General features: G+C 41.9%; 1 long non-coding RNA gene across 1 annotated transcript in view; it reads left to right on the top strand.

Moving 5' to 3' along the window:
- The first annotated feature begins 378 nt into the window (after positions 1–378).
- The window catches only part of LOC135509529 (uncharacterized), a 60334-nt gene continuing 46617 nt past the window's right edge, over positions 379–14095 (top strand). The window contains exons 1-3 of the long non-coding RNA XR_010450943.1: positions 379–777; positions 8935–8990; positions 9245–9431. This is a non-coding gene — a long non-coding RNA (uncharacterized LOC135509529). The remainder of the gene's footprint in view (positions 778–8934; positions 8991–9244; positions 9432–14095) is intronic.

Below are 14095 nucleotides of genomic sequence, written 5' to 3'. Positions count from 1 at the left end.
GCGGTTGAAATTTGGCCATACAATCAATGCCTGAAAAATACATATTTTCAACGTCTGTAAATTACGTATTTTCAACATCCGGGGAAACACGTATTTTCACCTTTCACTCATCACCTTAAATGCACCTTATTTCTATGTCCTCAATGTCTTTTCGACTTCCGTAAAAGACGTATAGACATGTATTTTCGACATACAGAAAACATTTTTCACCTTTCATTCAGCACACACAATGCACCTGACGTCAACGTTTGTCAGCTGGGGGTTTCTGTCAGCCTACTCTATTTCTATGGCTCAAAATATGTAATGCATAACTGTCCTTTATCATTCCGAGAGCCGGACATGATCATGCTCAGATAGGCTATCACACCTCTCCATTGGTCGCCTAGTGATGTTCAAACGTTACTTTTGTATTATTATGTGTGACTGTGTGCAGTGACTACCGCAGTTTCAGCCTAAGGTTCCGTTTCGCCAGCCGGTGCATGATGCACAGCTCGTGGCTATCACGCTAGTGAACACGAATCGGGATGGGGGGGGAAAAAACACAGATGAGAAGCTTTCCCCGGGATTAAAACCCCGTCCTCTTGAAAGGTTCTATATCGTCGGTCGTCGTTAGTCGGCGTCGGTTTCCTTTCTGTACAGTGCTCTCTACAGCGAAAAATCACACAAAGCACAACTACACGTAAAATGGTGTGCTTGAAATGTTTTATTGGGTTTTAATTCAGGTCTTTTTACACGTGGAAGTCAGATGGGAGACCTGAAAACAACAACGGACAAATTGTAAGTTTTGTGTTTCCCTTGCCATTGGACACTGATATACTTTTTGCATGTTTGCTATTGACATAGCCTAAGGTTTATACATTGTTTTATGTATATGTTTATATATATATATATATATGTATATATATATACAGTGTATATATATATATACAGTGTTGCAATATGTAGGAAATACAGTGTTGCAATACATAGGCCTAGATCTTTGGTGCTGAATCCAAAGGTTTAAATATGATTGAGGTGGAATTGCCTTCTCTCCTTATTTAAAATCATGTTTTTATTTTTTATTTAACCTTTATTTAACTAGGCAAGTCAGTTACATTGTAATGTAGGCCAGCCTATTATAATGTATTGCACTATGAGAATAGCCTCTTGTTCAAAATAGCCTATACTTAAAAATTATACATTGGACTGTGATTCTTTAGTTGTTGATGCCTTGCTTAATTATTAGTGTCCATGATTCTGACTGTCCACGATTCTGACTGTTTACAATTTTAGCCATTTGTATTTGTATAATTTGTATAAAAATATGCAGTTAATGTAGCTTATAATTGTTTACATTTACATTTTTGTGTTTCCCTGACTAATTTCCTTAGTATATTAGGCCTAGAGGAAAAGAATATGGCAACATTGGGAATCTTCATGCTGCTCCTTCTTTCTCTGGTAGTTCATGGTGTAAACAGTCAGTAGTATAGTGTATGTTGTGTAACCAAACACAATATCCTGAGGAAGCTGTATGCTGTGTGCTCAAAAGTCTGAGGCGTGCATTTAGAATGTCCAAGGCTACTGTAGTTATGCGTTTATTACATGTACTTAGTAGTTCATTGAATGAAGCTCATATGACAAACTAGAACGCCAGAAGAGCCTGCAACTTGGCCTTGACCATTCCTCTGACTGAAGTACAGTATACAGGTTTTATATACAGTACAGGTATACATGGTGTACCTTTGTCAAACTTGAGAGGGCCTTCAAGATGGGATAGAAACGTGTCATATAACAGTGTCACATATGGCCAGGTGTGCATTGGTAGATGTGGAATAATCTTAAAATATAGGGCATGTTTCCTACAATCACACAGCCAGACCTCTTTCTAAGAAAGCCTTAACACATACACTCCCCTATGTATTTATTTAGCTAACAGTGAAGCTAAAACCTTTCATTTGGCTCTATACTCCAGCATTTTGGATGTTTTATATGAGGCAACAATACAGAAGATCACCTTTTATTTGAGGGTATTTTCACAAATATCTGTTTTACCATTTACCATTTGAAGGTGTCATAAGTATTGGGACAAATTCACTTATAGTGTATTAAATTTAGTCACAAGGTTAGTATTTTTTTATTTAACCTTTATTTTACTAGGCAAGTCAGTTAAGCACAAATTCTTATTTACCATGATGACCTACCCTGGCCAAACCCGGATGACGCTGGGTCAATTGTGCGCCGCCCTATGGGACTCCCAATCACGGCCGGTTGTGATACAGGCTGTAATCGAACCAGGGTCTGTAGTGATGCCTCTAGCTTTGAGATGCAGTGCCTTAGATCGTTGCGCCACTCGCGATAGAACCTATTTGGTCCCATATTCCTAGCACGCAATGACCACATCAAGCTTGTGACTACAAACCTTTTGGATGCATTTGAAATTTGTTTCAGTTGTGTTTCAGATTATTTTGTGCCCAATAAAAATGAATGGTAAATAATGTATTGTCTTTTTGGAGTCACTTTTAAACTAAATAAGAATAGAATATGTTTCGTAACACTTCTACATTAATGTGGATGCTACTATTACTGCGGATAATCATGAATGAATCAAGAGTAATGAAGGAAGACATAAATGTCACATCCCCCCCCAAAATGCTAGCCTCCCGTGTTATTTGGGAATGGTGAGAGATTAGCATGTTTTGGGGACTTTTATGCCTCTGCAACTTTCTCACTCATAATTATTCACGATTCATTCATGATTATCCATAATACTGTAGAAGTGTACACTATTAGTGAATTTGTCCAAATACTTATGACACCTTCAAATGGAGGGCCTAGAAATATAAAGTGCATTTAGTTATAAATGGTAAAACACATACGTACGAAAACACTACACCCTTAAAAAAAAGGTAACATTCTGTACTGTCGCCTCATATAAAACATTTGATCTCAAATCCAAAATGCTGGAGTACAGAGTTGTAGCTTCGCTGTCCAAAGAAATACATAGGGGAGTGTAACAGTAAACTTCTGGTCTGTGTACGAATGACTTGTTCTCCCCTGTTACCTCCTTCCAGCAAGGCCGTGGCGAGGTTGGGAAGGGGACTTAAGCTGCATTGGGTTTTCTGTCCAGAGAATATTGCTGGCCGCCAAGACATAATAATAGCAATATTAACAAACACACACACACACACATCGCAAAGGGAAACAATCTAATCTAAACTGTCAATTTTTACACATACATCTTACACATACACATACATTTTACACATACACATACATCTTACACATACACATACATTTTACACATACACATACATCTTACACATACACATACATTTTACACACACACATACATCTTACACATACACATACATTTTACACATACACATACATCTTACACATACACATACATTTTACACATACATTTTACACATACACATACATCTTACACATACACATACATTTTACACACACACATACATCTTACACATACACATACATTTTACACATACACATACATCTTACACATACACATACATTTTACACATACACATACATCTTACACATACACATACATTTTACACATACACATACATCTTACACATACACATACATTTTACACATACACATACATCTTACACATACACATACATTTTACACACACACATACATCTTACACATACACATACATTTTACACATACACATACATCTTACACATACACATACATTTTACACATACATTTTACACATACACATACATCTTACACATACACATACATTTTACACACACACATACATCTTACACATACACATACATTTTACACATACACATACATCTTACACATACACATACATTTTACACATACACATACATCTTACACATACACATACATTTTACACATACACATACATCTTACACATACACATACATTTTACACATACACATACATCTTACACATACACATACATTTTACACACACACATACATCTTACACATACACATACATTTTACACATACACATACATCTTACACATACACATACATTTTACACATACATTTTACACATACACATACATCTTACACATACACATACATTTTACACACACATACATCTTACACATACACATACATTTTACACATACACATACATCTTACACATACACATACATTTTACACATACACATACATCTTACACATACACATACATTTTACACATACACATACATCTTACACATACACATACATTTTACACATACACATACATCTTACACATACACATACATTTTACACACACACATACATCTTACACATACACATACATTTTACACATACACATACATCTTACACATACACATACATTTTACACATACATTTTACACATACACATACATTTTACACATACACATACATTTTACACATACACATACATCTTACACATACACATACATTTTACACATACACATACATCTTACACATACACATACATTTTACACATACACATACATCTTACACATACACATACATTTTACACATACACATACATCTTACACATACACATACATTTTACACATACATTTTACACATACACATACATTTTACACATACACATACACACATGCACTCTTCTCAGGATCCTCATTTAGCTTTGGGAAAAGCTCTGGCAGATTCTTATTTTCAATTGATAGTTCTTGAGATTTGACATGACTTTTACTAGCAGTATGTCAGTGGCCTGAGAGCCTGCCACACCTAGATAATGTGTGTCAGCACAAAAGCTGACTAATATGTACTGCCAAATGTAACAGTGCAGAGCTGAGATTGCTTGGTTGCTTCCTATGACTGTCACATCATTTCCAGTAAGTCACATTCAAACTATTTTCATTGCTTGTTGCTGCCCTGGCTCACCTAGGAAATGACAAGTGTGATGCGGCTTTCGGGGTCGTTGACCCTGCTACAATTGACTATTGACTGTCATCCTTCAGTGGAGAACAGGGACAGACAGACAGACAGACAGACAGACAGACAGACAGACAGACAGGCAGGCAGCAGACAGACAGACAGACAGACAGACAGACAGACAGACAGACAGACAGACAGACAGACAGGGCTGGTGAATGATGTGCGTTGCCAGACTAACCCGTAGACCAGACTCAGACTATTGACCATAGCTGACTGGTGGGGCACATCCTCTGTGTAGCCCACTCTCCTCTCCTAAAGTCATCTGTCTCTGTGTTGTGTAATGTCCAAGTCAAATACATGTGAAAAGTCAAAGCTCAGCACATACAGTATGACTAGTTACTTTACTGACAGTACTGGGTGCTTAGAAATGGCCGTTCGCGTTACGTTGGCATGGTTTTTACTGTGTGTGCTTTTCTTGCTGGGTTTCCATGTGATTTTCCGATGACTTTGAAAATGGCCTTTCAAAGTAGTGCATGTTTATCTGTGTGTCTGTGTTTCAGGCCTTTATGTGCATGACCTAATTCTGCAGCGAGCAAATAATCTGCAGTGAAGGCTTTCCTCTGTGTCTGTGTGTGTGTGTGTGTGTGTGTGTGTGTGTGTGTGTGTGTGTGTGTGTGTGTGTGTGTGCATACACTCTCCCTCCTTCTCTCCCTCCCGCCCTCAACGTTTCCTTGTATGAGCCGGCAGAGAGAGGGAGAGGGAGAGAGAGGGAGGGAGAGAAAGGGAGAGAGGGGGTAGTGAGAGCACACTAAGTTCATCTGAGGACAAGGAAATGCTTTTCTTTCCAGTGTGAATCATTTTGGAAAAATGAGTCTCTGGACTGAATTGCCCCAGCAATTTGGCATGTTTCTCCATTCTACTTTATTGTCTATTTTGGCTGAACTCACAGATCTTCGTTTTACTGCCAAGAAAACTTCAGGTCCTTTAAAGATACAGCAGGCAAACCACGTCCTTTAAGCAAATAAAATAAATCTCAGTAGAATGCTGCTATAGCTTCCTGTTTATCTCTGAATTCCAAGGGGAACTGAGCTGGTTCTCCGAGTCAGCATCCATCCAGCGCCCAGGGAGAATTAGTCAGTTGGCGTTTAAGAGGCAGTTTGAAGAACACCCCTTTTTTTAAAGGATTTAAATGTTGGTAAAATGGACATTACATGTTTAATACGTGGTGTGGGTTTTGGTTCAGATCTTTATTTTTGGAAAGTGAATTTCCACACTAAAGATGTTGCCTGTTGATTTCAGAAAGAACCTCGAGTTTATCGGCTGCTCATGCACTTATCACTCAAGCAGTTTGGAAAACAAATGTCTGCAGTGCAGTGAAGAAGAAAAAGAAAGTGTAAGAAGGGTATGGGAGGGAGGGAGGGGGAGGGAGGGAGGGAGGGGGAGTCAGTCCCCTCTCCCACCACACAAATCATTTTGCTGTCTCCCCCCCTGAGAGAGGAGAAGAGACCAGGGAGAAGACTGAAGAAAGGAGAGAGAGAAAAGGGGGAGAGAGGGAGTGGCCTGTGTTGGGGTTTAGATGAGGCAGTGGTGGACCCAGTCAGCAACAGCTGGGTCTTTAGTGTCTCACTATGTCTCCCAGCCAGCCTCTAGCCCCAGCCTCCAGCCCCAGCCTCCAGCCCCAGCCTCCAGCCTCTAGCCCCAGCCTCCAGCCCCAGCCTCCAGCCCCAGCCTCTAGCCCCAGCCTCTAGCCCCAGCCCCAGCCTCCAGCCGCAGCCTTCCAGCCCAGTCTGAATTATGACACAACAGGGATGGCAAGCAGACTAATTACAATGACTGATTGCCTCTCTGCTGGCATTTCATAGACAGTGATTGTCATGTGAGTGAGCAGGTCTGGAGACCTGGAGGAGTAGGAGGGAGGCTTTTCATTAGCTTGCCTCACTTTCTTTGGACAGAAACAGATGCAGATTCAGATGTGTGTGTTTTTTTTTAATGACATTTGGCACAAGACAGTACTGGTGTGAGGAGGCTAGAAGCCAGAAATACAGGTGATTTTGTAAAAAAAAATAGTTGATTTGCTGTTCAGTCATACTGTGCTGTGTTAGAGCTAAAATATATTACATTTGTTAGTTTTCTTAAAGTAATAACACGTAGGGAACAGACTCTGGATTATGAATGAAATTGGGTGATGTTTTGCATGGTGTACTTTTTCCTAAAACAGCCATGTCATTTCTACTGTGTTATAAAGAAGTAATAAGGAAGTAAAACCAGCTGAGGTGAAAAGGTGCTGGCTTCTAAGCAGCAAGAGACAAAGTGATATCCATAGGAGGCCTGTTAGAGGTTATTGAAATAAGTGCAGAATTCTCCCTCTATTGACTTCTCGTAGTGGTCATTTATGAGATGTGTCTCTGTATATTACTGGGCATATATTTATTTTCAAAAGGAGACAAGTAAAGGCCTTGAACTGTCCATTTATATGTCAGTCAGTCAGTCAGTCAGAGAGCACAGTGAAGTGTGATGTGTGTGTTAAGTGGGAGCTGGTTTGGGTTGGTCGGGACGGCTTTGTCCACTGCTTTGGCTTTTGTTCCTTTTAATAATGAATTGCGGAGGCCTTGGCTTGAGCCGGCCTGTCTCATAGCAACTGAAGACAGAGTGGCGAGGCGAGGCGAGAGCAGGGCAGAGACAATCACGGGCGTATGTCTGTCTCTCGTGGGGCAGACAGACAGACCAGGGCTCAGTCCAGCACACTGAAGAATACTTAGCATGCAAAGAGGAGGAAAACCTATTTGCTTTGTATAATGTGATCTATTACTTCCAGATAACACTTTCATTTAAAAAAAAAAAAAACTGTAGCTGTGTCATTGTCTGGCATCACAGCTCTCATGTTGTACACCAACGTTCCATTACACTGTTTCACTTATTTCTTGTCATGATCTTCCCAAATGAACCAGGGACAAACACATGCTGGATATGTACATGTTGTAAAACATGGAATATACACGTAGTAATACATAGAGTCTATGACCTCAAATGGGCATCTAACCTTATGAATCAGCTGTCGTTGATTAATGGAAGCCTGTTCCCCTGTATATTAATGTTTGTCCTCAGGTCAGCTGGCACCAGTCACCCGAGACGGGTGTGCGTGTGTGCGTGTGTGCATGTGTGTGCACATGCTGTGTCTGTTTGTGTGTGTGTGTGTGTGTGTGTGTGTGCACATGCTGTGTCTGTTTGTGTGTGTGTGTGTGTGTGTGTGTGTGTGTGTGTGTGTGTGTGTGTGTGTGTGTGTGTGGGTTTGTGTGTGTGTGTGTGTGTGTGTGTGTGTGTGTGTGTGTGTGCACATGCTGTGCCTGTTGTGTGTGTGTGTGTGTGTGTGTGTGTGTGTGTGTGTGTGTGTGTGTGTGTGTGTGTGTGTGTGTGTGTGTGTGTGTGTGTGTGTGTGTGCGTGTGTATGCTTCTGCGCCCTCGTTCACACTGAGCTAGAGTTTTATTAACTGACGGCAGACCGCTCCAGGCTGGCAATGTTTGCCCTGTGACCCAGACACTACCTGTCTGCTGCCATGGTTACAGGGACGGAGCAGATTTAGTGGCCTGACTCCAGGGATCACTTTCCCTGTGTTAACAATCAACCCTGAACCCTCACGGCCATAAAACAGCCACCCTGCTGCCCCACGGGCCAGGAGAGACCAGGACACATCAACCCTGGTGCCCTGACGGCCGTTAAAGATGTCCTAAGTGCCCTGTAAGATTAGCTGTACGGCCTAATTGCTGTGGTGTCAGTGAGCGTCTCTCCCTTTGTGATCGGGTTCACTTGGAGCTGTTAGCCTTGTTAAATGAAAGAGCGCGTGAGTATCTGATACCATTTGAAAGCGCTTCTTTGGTTTGCTACTGCATAATGAACTGACCCGCAGTATGGAGCATTGTGCTTTGTTGTGAAGGGAAAATATCTTGTCTCTTTGTGCCGTTCTATTACGTCCAGCAGATTGTTAGCGTTGACTGTTGTGTTCAAAGACTTTTGTGCTGTGGTTAGATACTGTATTTCACGATGTGTGTTTTTGTTTTTCAGTGTTACATAGGGTGGCAAGAAGTCCAGATGAAATGGACTTGAATGAAGCAATACAGGTAAAAGATTAATAAGAAGAATGTTCACAGATTCTCAGTGCTGTCTCATAATGTGCCCTCATATTAAACATCAGATGGCTCTAGAACCATTTTTCTCTCTCTCTGAACGAAGTACTGAGCTGGCCAAACCAGCTCCCTCTGAATGAAGTACTGAACTTGCCTCCTATGCACATATCAAAACCAGCCATATCCAAACACATTAGCCTCTCTTTCTTTCTTTCTTTCTTTCTTTCTTTCTTTCTTTCTTTCTCCAGTGACTTGCACTGTTGCAGGTGTCCACCAGATGCTGCAAGCAGACAGAGCCTTTGCAGAAAAACCACATGATTTCACATGTGGAAAATCATCTGATTTCACGTGACATTTCCACATGTTTTGCACATGAGAAATCATGTGTTTTTGGAACACATGACGTGATGATATTTCACATGTGGATTTTCACAGGTAAATGCCCTGCAAACATATATGTATTATTATGATACACACACACAGTGCTTTTAATATACAAAGTTTTCAATTTACATACATTGTATATGTTTATTTATACAGTCATTTTTATTCAACCATGACCTTTCCTAAGATTTGAACTCACAACCTCTTGGTTCACAGCATTCTGATCTTGCTGCAATGCCACAATGTCTGTGTCAGTAACTGATTTCACCTGTATTTTTTTTTTGCATTACAACCATGACCACTGATTTGACCTATGAACCTGAAAGAGATACTTTGGAATTTTGGCAATTGAGTCAGATGAACTTGTGGATACCATTTTTATGTCTCTGCGTTCAGTTTGAAGGACCTTGTTAACTAGCATGCTAGCAGATACCCATAGACTCGCAATCAGAACTACCTCTAACTTCCTTCATATTGGACATAGAGACATACAAATAATATACACAAGTTCATCTGACTCTGGGGAAGTAGATTTCCAAAATCCCAAAGTATCCCATTAAGTCAAATAAATGACCATACAAATGCAAACAGAAAAACAACAGGCAAGTTGGACAAACACATTTAACACCTTCTCCACTGCTGTCCCGTCAATGTGGATAGGGTGGGGGGGGATCCCTCTGCTGTTTCCTGAAGTCCACAATAATCTCCTTTGTTTTGTTGACTTTAAGTGAGAGGTTGTTTTCCTGACACCGCAATCCAAGTGCCTTCACCTCCTCCCTCTAGGCTGTCTCACTGTTGTTGGTAATAAAGCCCACTACTGTTGTGTTTTTTTGCAATTTTGATGATTGAGTTGGAGTCATGCATGGCCACGCAGTTATGGGTGAACAGGGAGTACAGGAGGGGGCAGAGCATGCACTCTTGTGGGGCCCCAGTGTTGAGGATCAGCGAAATGGAGGTGTTGTTTCCTACATTCACCGCCTGTAGGCGGCCCGTCAGGAAGTCCAGGACCCAATAGAACAGGGTGGGGTTGAGACCCAGAGCCTCAAGCTTAATGATGAGCTTGGAGGGTACTATGGTGTTGAATGCTGAGCTATAGTCAATGAACAGCATTCTTACAAAGGTATTCATCTTGTCCAAATGGGATAAGGCAGTGTTTAGTGTGATGGCGGTTGCATTGTCTGTGGACCTATTGGAGCGATAAGCAAATTGAAGTGGGTCTAGGGCAGGGGTGGACAACTCCAGTCCTCAGGGGACAGATTGGTGTCACACTTTTTCTCCATCCCTAGAAAACACAGCTGATTAATGAAATTGCATTCTAAACTGAAGATCATGATTAGGTGATTATTGGAGTCAGGTGTGTTAGCTGGGGCTGGGGAAAAACTGTGATACCAATCAGGCCCTCGAGGACTGGAATTGCCCAGCCCTGCTTTAGGGTGACATATAAGGTGGAGGTGATATGATCCTTGACTAGTCTCTCAAAGCACTTCATGATGACAGAAGTGAGAGCAACCGGGCGATTGTCAATTAGTTCAGTTACCTTTGCCTTCTTGGGTACAGGAACAATGGTGGTCATCTCAGTTTATCATATATGCATAGTCACTTTAACTATAGGTTAATGTGCATACTACCTGAATTAGCCCGACCAACTGGTGCCCCCACACATTGACTCCCCGGACTATCTGCATTGTGTCCCACCACCCGCCAACCCCTCTTTTACGGTACTGCTAGTCTCTGTTTATCATATATGCATAGTCACTTACTTTAACTATACATTCATGTAAATACCGCCTCAATCAGCCCGACAAACTGGTGCCTGTATGTAGCCTCACTACTGTTATTTTTCACAGTCATTGTACTGTTGTCTTTATTTCTTTACTTACCTATTGTTCACCAAATACCTTCTTTTTTTTCAATGCCACTGTTGGTTAGAGCCTGTAGGTAAGCATTTCACTGTAAGGTCTACACCTGTAGTATTCTGCGCATGTGACAAATAAACTTTGATTTGATTTGATTTAATTTGATCTTGAAGCATATTGGGACACGAGACTGGGATAGGGAGAGATGGTCTGCACATGCTCTGAGGACGTGGCTAGGGATGCCATCTGGGCCGGCAGCCTTGCGAGGGTTAACACGTTTAAATGTCTTATTCACGTCGGCCACAGAGAAGGAGAGCCCACAGTCCTTGGTAGCGGGCCGCTTCGGTGGCACTGTATTATCCTCAAAGCAGGCAAAGAAGGTGTTTAGTTTGTCTGGAAGCAAGACGTCGGTGTCCGTGACGTGGCTGGTTTTCCTTTTGTAGTCCGTGATTGTATGTAGACCCTGCCACATACGTCTCGTGTCTGAGCTGTAGAATTGCGACTCCACTCCACATTTTGCTTGTTTGATTGTCTTGCGGCGGGAATTACTACACTGTTTGTGTTCGGCCACATTCTCAGTCACCTTTTCATGGTTAAATGCGGTGGTTCACGCTTTCAGTTTTGTACAAATGCTGCCATCTATCCACAGTTTCTGTTTAGGGTAGGTTTTAATAGTCACAGTAGGTACAACATCTCCAATACACTTCCTTATAAACTCAAGTCACCGAATCAGCGTATGCTTCGATATTATTCTCTGAGCCTACGCAGAACATTTCCCAGTCCATGTGAACAATCTTGAAGCGTGGATTCTGATTGGTCAGACCAGCGTTGAATAGCCCTTAGCACTGGTACATCCTGTTTGAGTTTCTACCTATAGGAAGGGAGGAGCAAATTGGAGCTGTGGTCAGATTTGCCGAAAGGATGCCAGGGGAGGGCCTTGTATGCATTGCGGAAGTTAGAGTATCATTGGTCCAGTGTTTAATCAGCGCGAGTGCGGCAGTCAATATGCTGATAGAATTTAGGTAGCCTTGTTCTCAAATTTGCTTTGTTAAAATCCCCAGCTACAACAAATGCAGCCTCAGGATATATGGTTTCCAGTTTGCATAAAGTCCAGTGAAGTTCCTTGAGGGCCGTCGTGGTGTCGGCTTGAGGGAGGATATACACGGCTGTGACAATAACCGAGGAGCATTCCCTTGGGAGATAATTCGGTCGGCGTTTGATTGTTAGGAATTCTAGGTCAGGTGAACAAAAGGACTTGAGTTCCTGTATGTTGTTACAATTACACCATGAGACGTTAATCATGAAACATACACCCCGCCCTTCTTCTTCCTGGAGAGATGTTTATTCCTGTCGGCGCGACGCACAAAGAATCCAGATGGCTGTACTGACTCCGACAGCATATCCCGAGAAAACCATGTTTCCATAAACAATGTATGTTACAATCCCTGATGTCTCTCTGGAAAGCAACCCTTGCCCTAATTTCATCTATCTTGTTATCTAGAGACTGGACGTTAGCGAGTAATATACTCGGAAGTGGTGGGTGGTGTGCAAGCCACTGTGGTTGGTGGTGTGTTGTTTTGGGTCAACCTCTGGAATCAGTTCAAATGCCCTGGGTGATTCGGACAAAGAATCCGCTTCGGGAAAGTCGTATTCCTGGTCGTAGTGCTGGTAAGTTGACATCGATCTGCAAAGTTTTCCTAAGGACTAGAAGCGAGACAGCCCTCTCAGTCGAACAACAGATAGTCCCAGAAAATAATCTTAAGAAAGTTGGTTCTGAAGTGTATGTCCTATATCTAGGAGATACAGTGCATTCGGAAAGTATTCAAACCCCTTGACCTTTTCCACATTTTGTTACATTAGAACCTTATTCTAAAATGGTTTTCCCCCTCATCAATCTACACACAATACCCCATACTGACAAAGCAAAAACAGGTTTTAAAAAAGTTAGCAAATCTATAATAAAAAAAAAATGTAAATATCACATTTAAATAAGTACTCAGGCCCTTTCCTCTGTACTTTGTTGAAGCACCTTTGGCAGCGATTACAGCCTTGAGTCTTCTTGGGTGTGACGCCACAAGCTTGGCAGAGTTTATCCCATTCTTCTCTGCAGATCCCCTCAAGCTATGCCAGGTTGGATGGGGAGCATGGGGAGCACAGCTATTTTCAGGTCTCTCCAGAGATGTTTGATCTGGTTCCAGTCCAGGCTCTGGCTGGGCCACTCAAGGACATTCAGACTTGTCCCAAAGCCACTCCTGCGTTGTCTTGGCTGTGTGCTTAGGGTTGTTGTCAGGTTGGAAGGTGAACCTTCGCCCAGTCTGAGGTCCTGAGCGCTCTGGAGCAGGTTTTCATCAAGGATCTCTTGTACTTTTCTCCGTTCATCTTTCCCTCAAACCTGACTAGTCTCCCAGTCTCTGCCGCTGAAAACACCCCAAAGCATGATGCTGCCACCACCATGCTTCCTCGTAGGGATGGTGCAAGGTTTCCTCTAGAGGCGACACTTGGCATTCAGGTCGAAGAGTTCAATCTTGGTTTCATCAGACCATAGAATCTTGTTTCTCATGGTCTCAGAGTCCTTTAGGTGCCTTTTGGCAAACTCCAAGTGGGCTGTCATGTGCTTTTTACTGAGGAGTGACTTCCATCTGGCCACTCTACCATAAAGGCCTGAATGGTGGAGTTTTGCAGATGGTTATGCTTCTGGAAGGTTCTCCCATCTCCACAGAGGAACTCTGGAGCTCTGTCAGAGTGACCATCGGGTTCTTGAGCAAAAGAAACAACATGTACAGTACCAGTCAAAAGTTTGGAGACACGTACTCATTCAAGTTTGACTATTTTCTACATTGTAGAATAATAGTAAAGACA

This window comes from Oncorhynchus masou, chromosome 22 (genome assembly GCF_036934945.1).
Source record: "Oncorhynchus masou masou isolate Uvic2021 chromosome 22, UVic_Omas_1.1, whole genome shotgun sequence".
NCBI lineage: Eukaryota > Metazoa > Chordata > Actinopteri > Salmoniformes > Salmonidae > Oncorhynchus > Oncorhynchus masou.
Note: the sequence above shows the minus strand (reverse complement) of the source record. Positions and strands in the feature narration are given on the sequence as shown.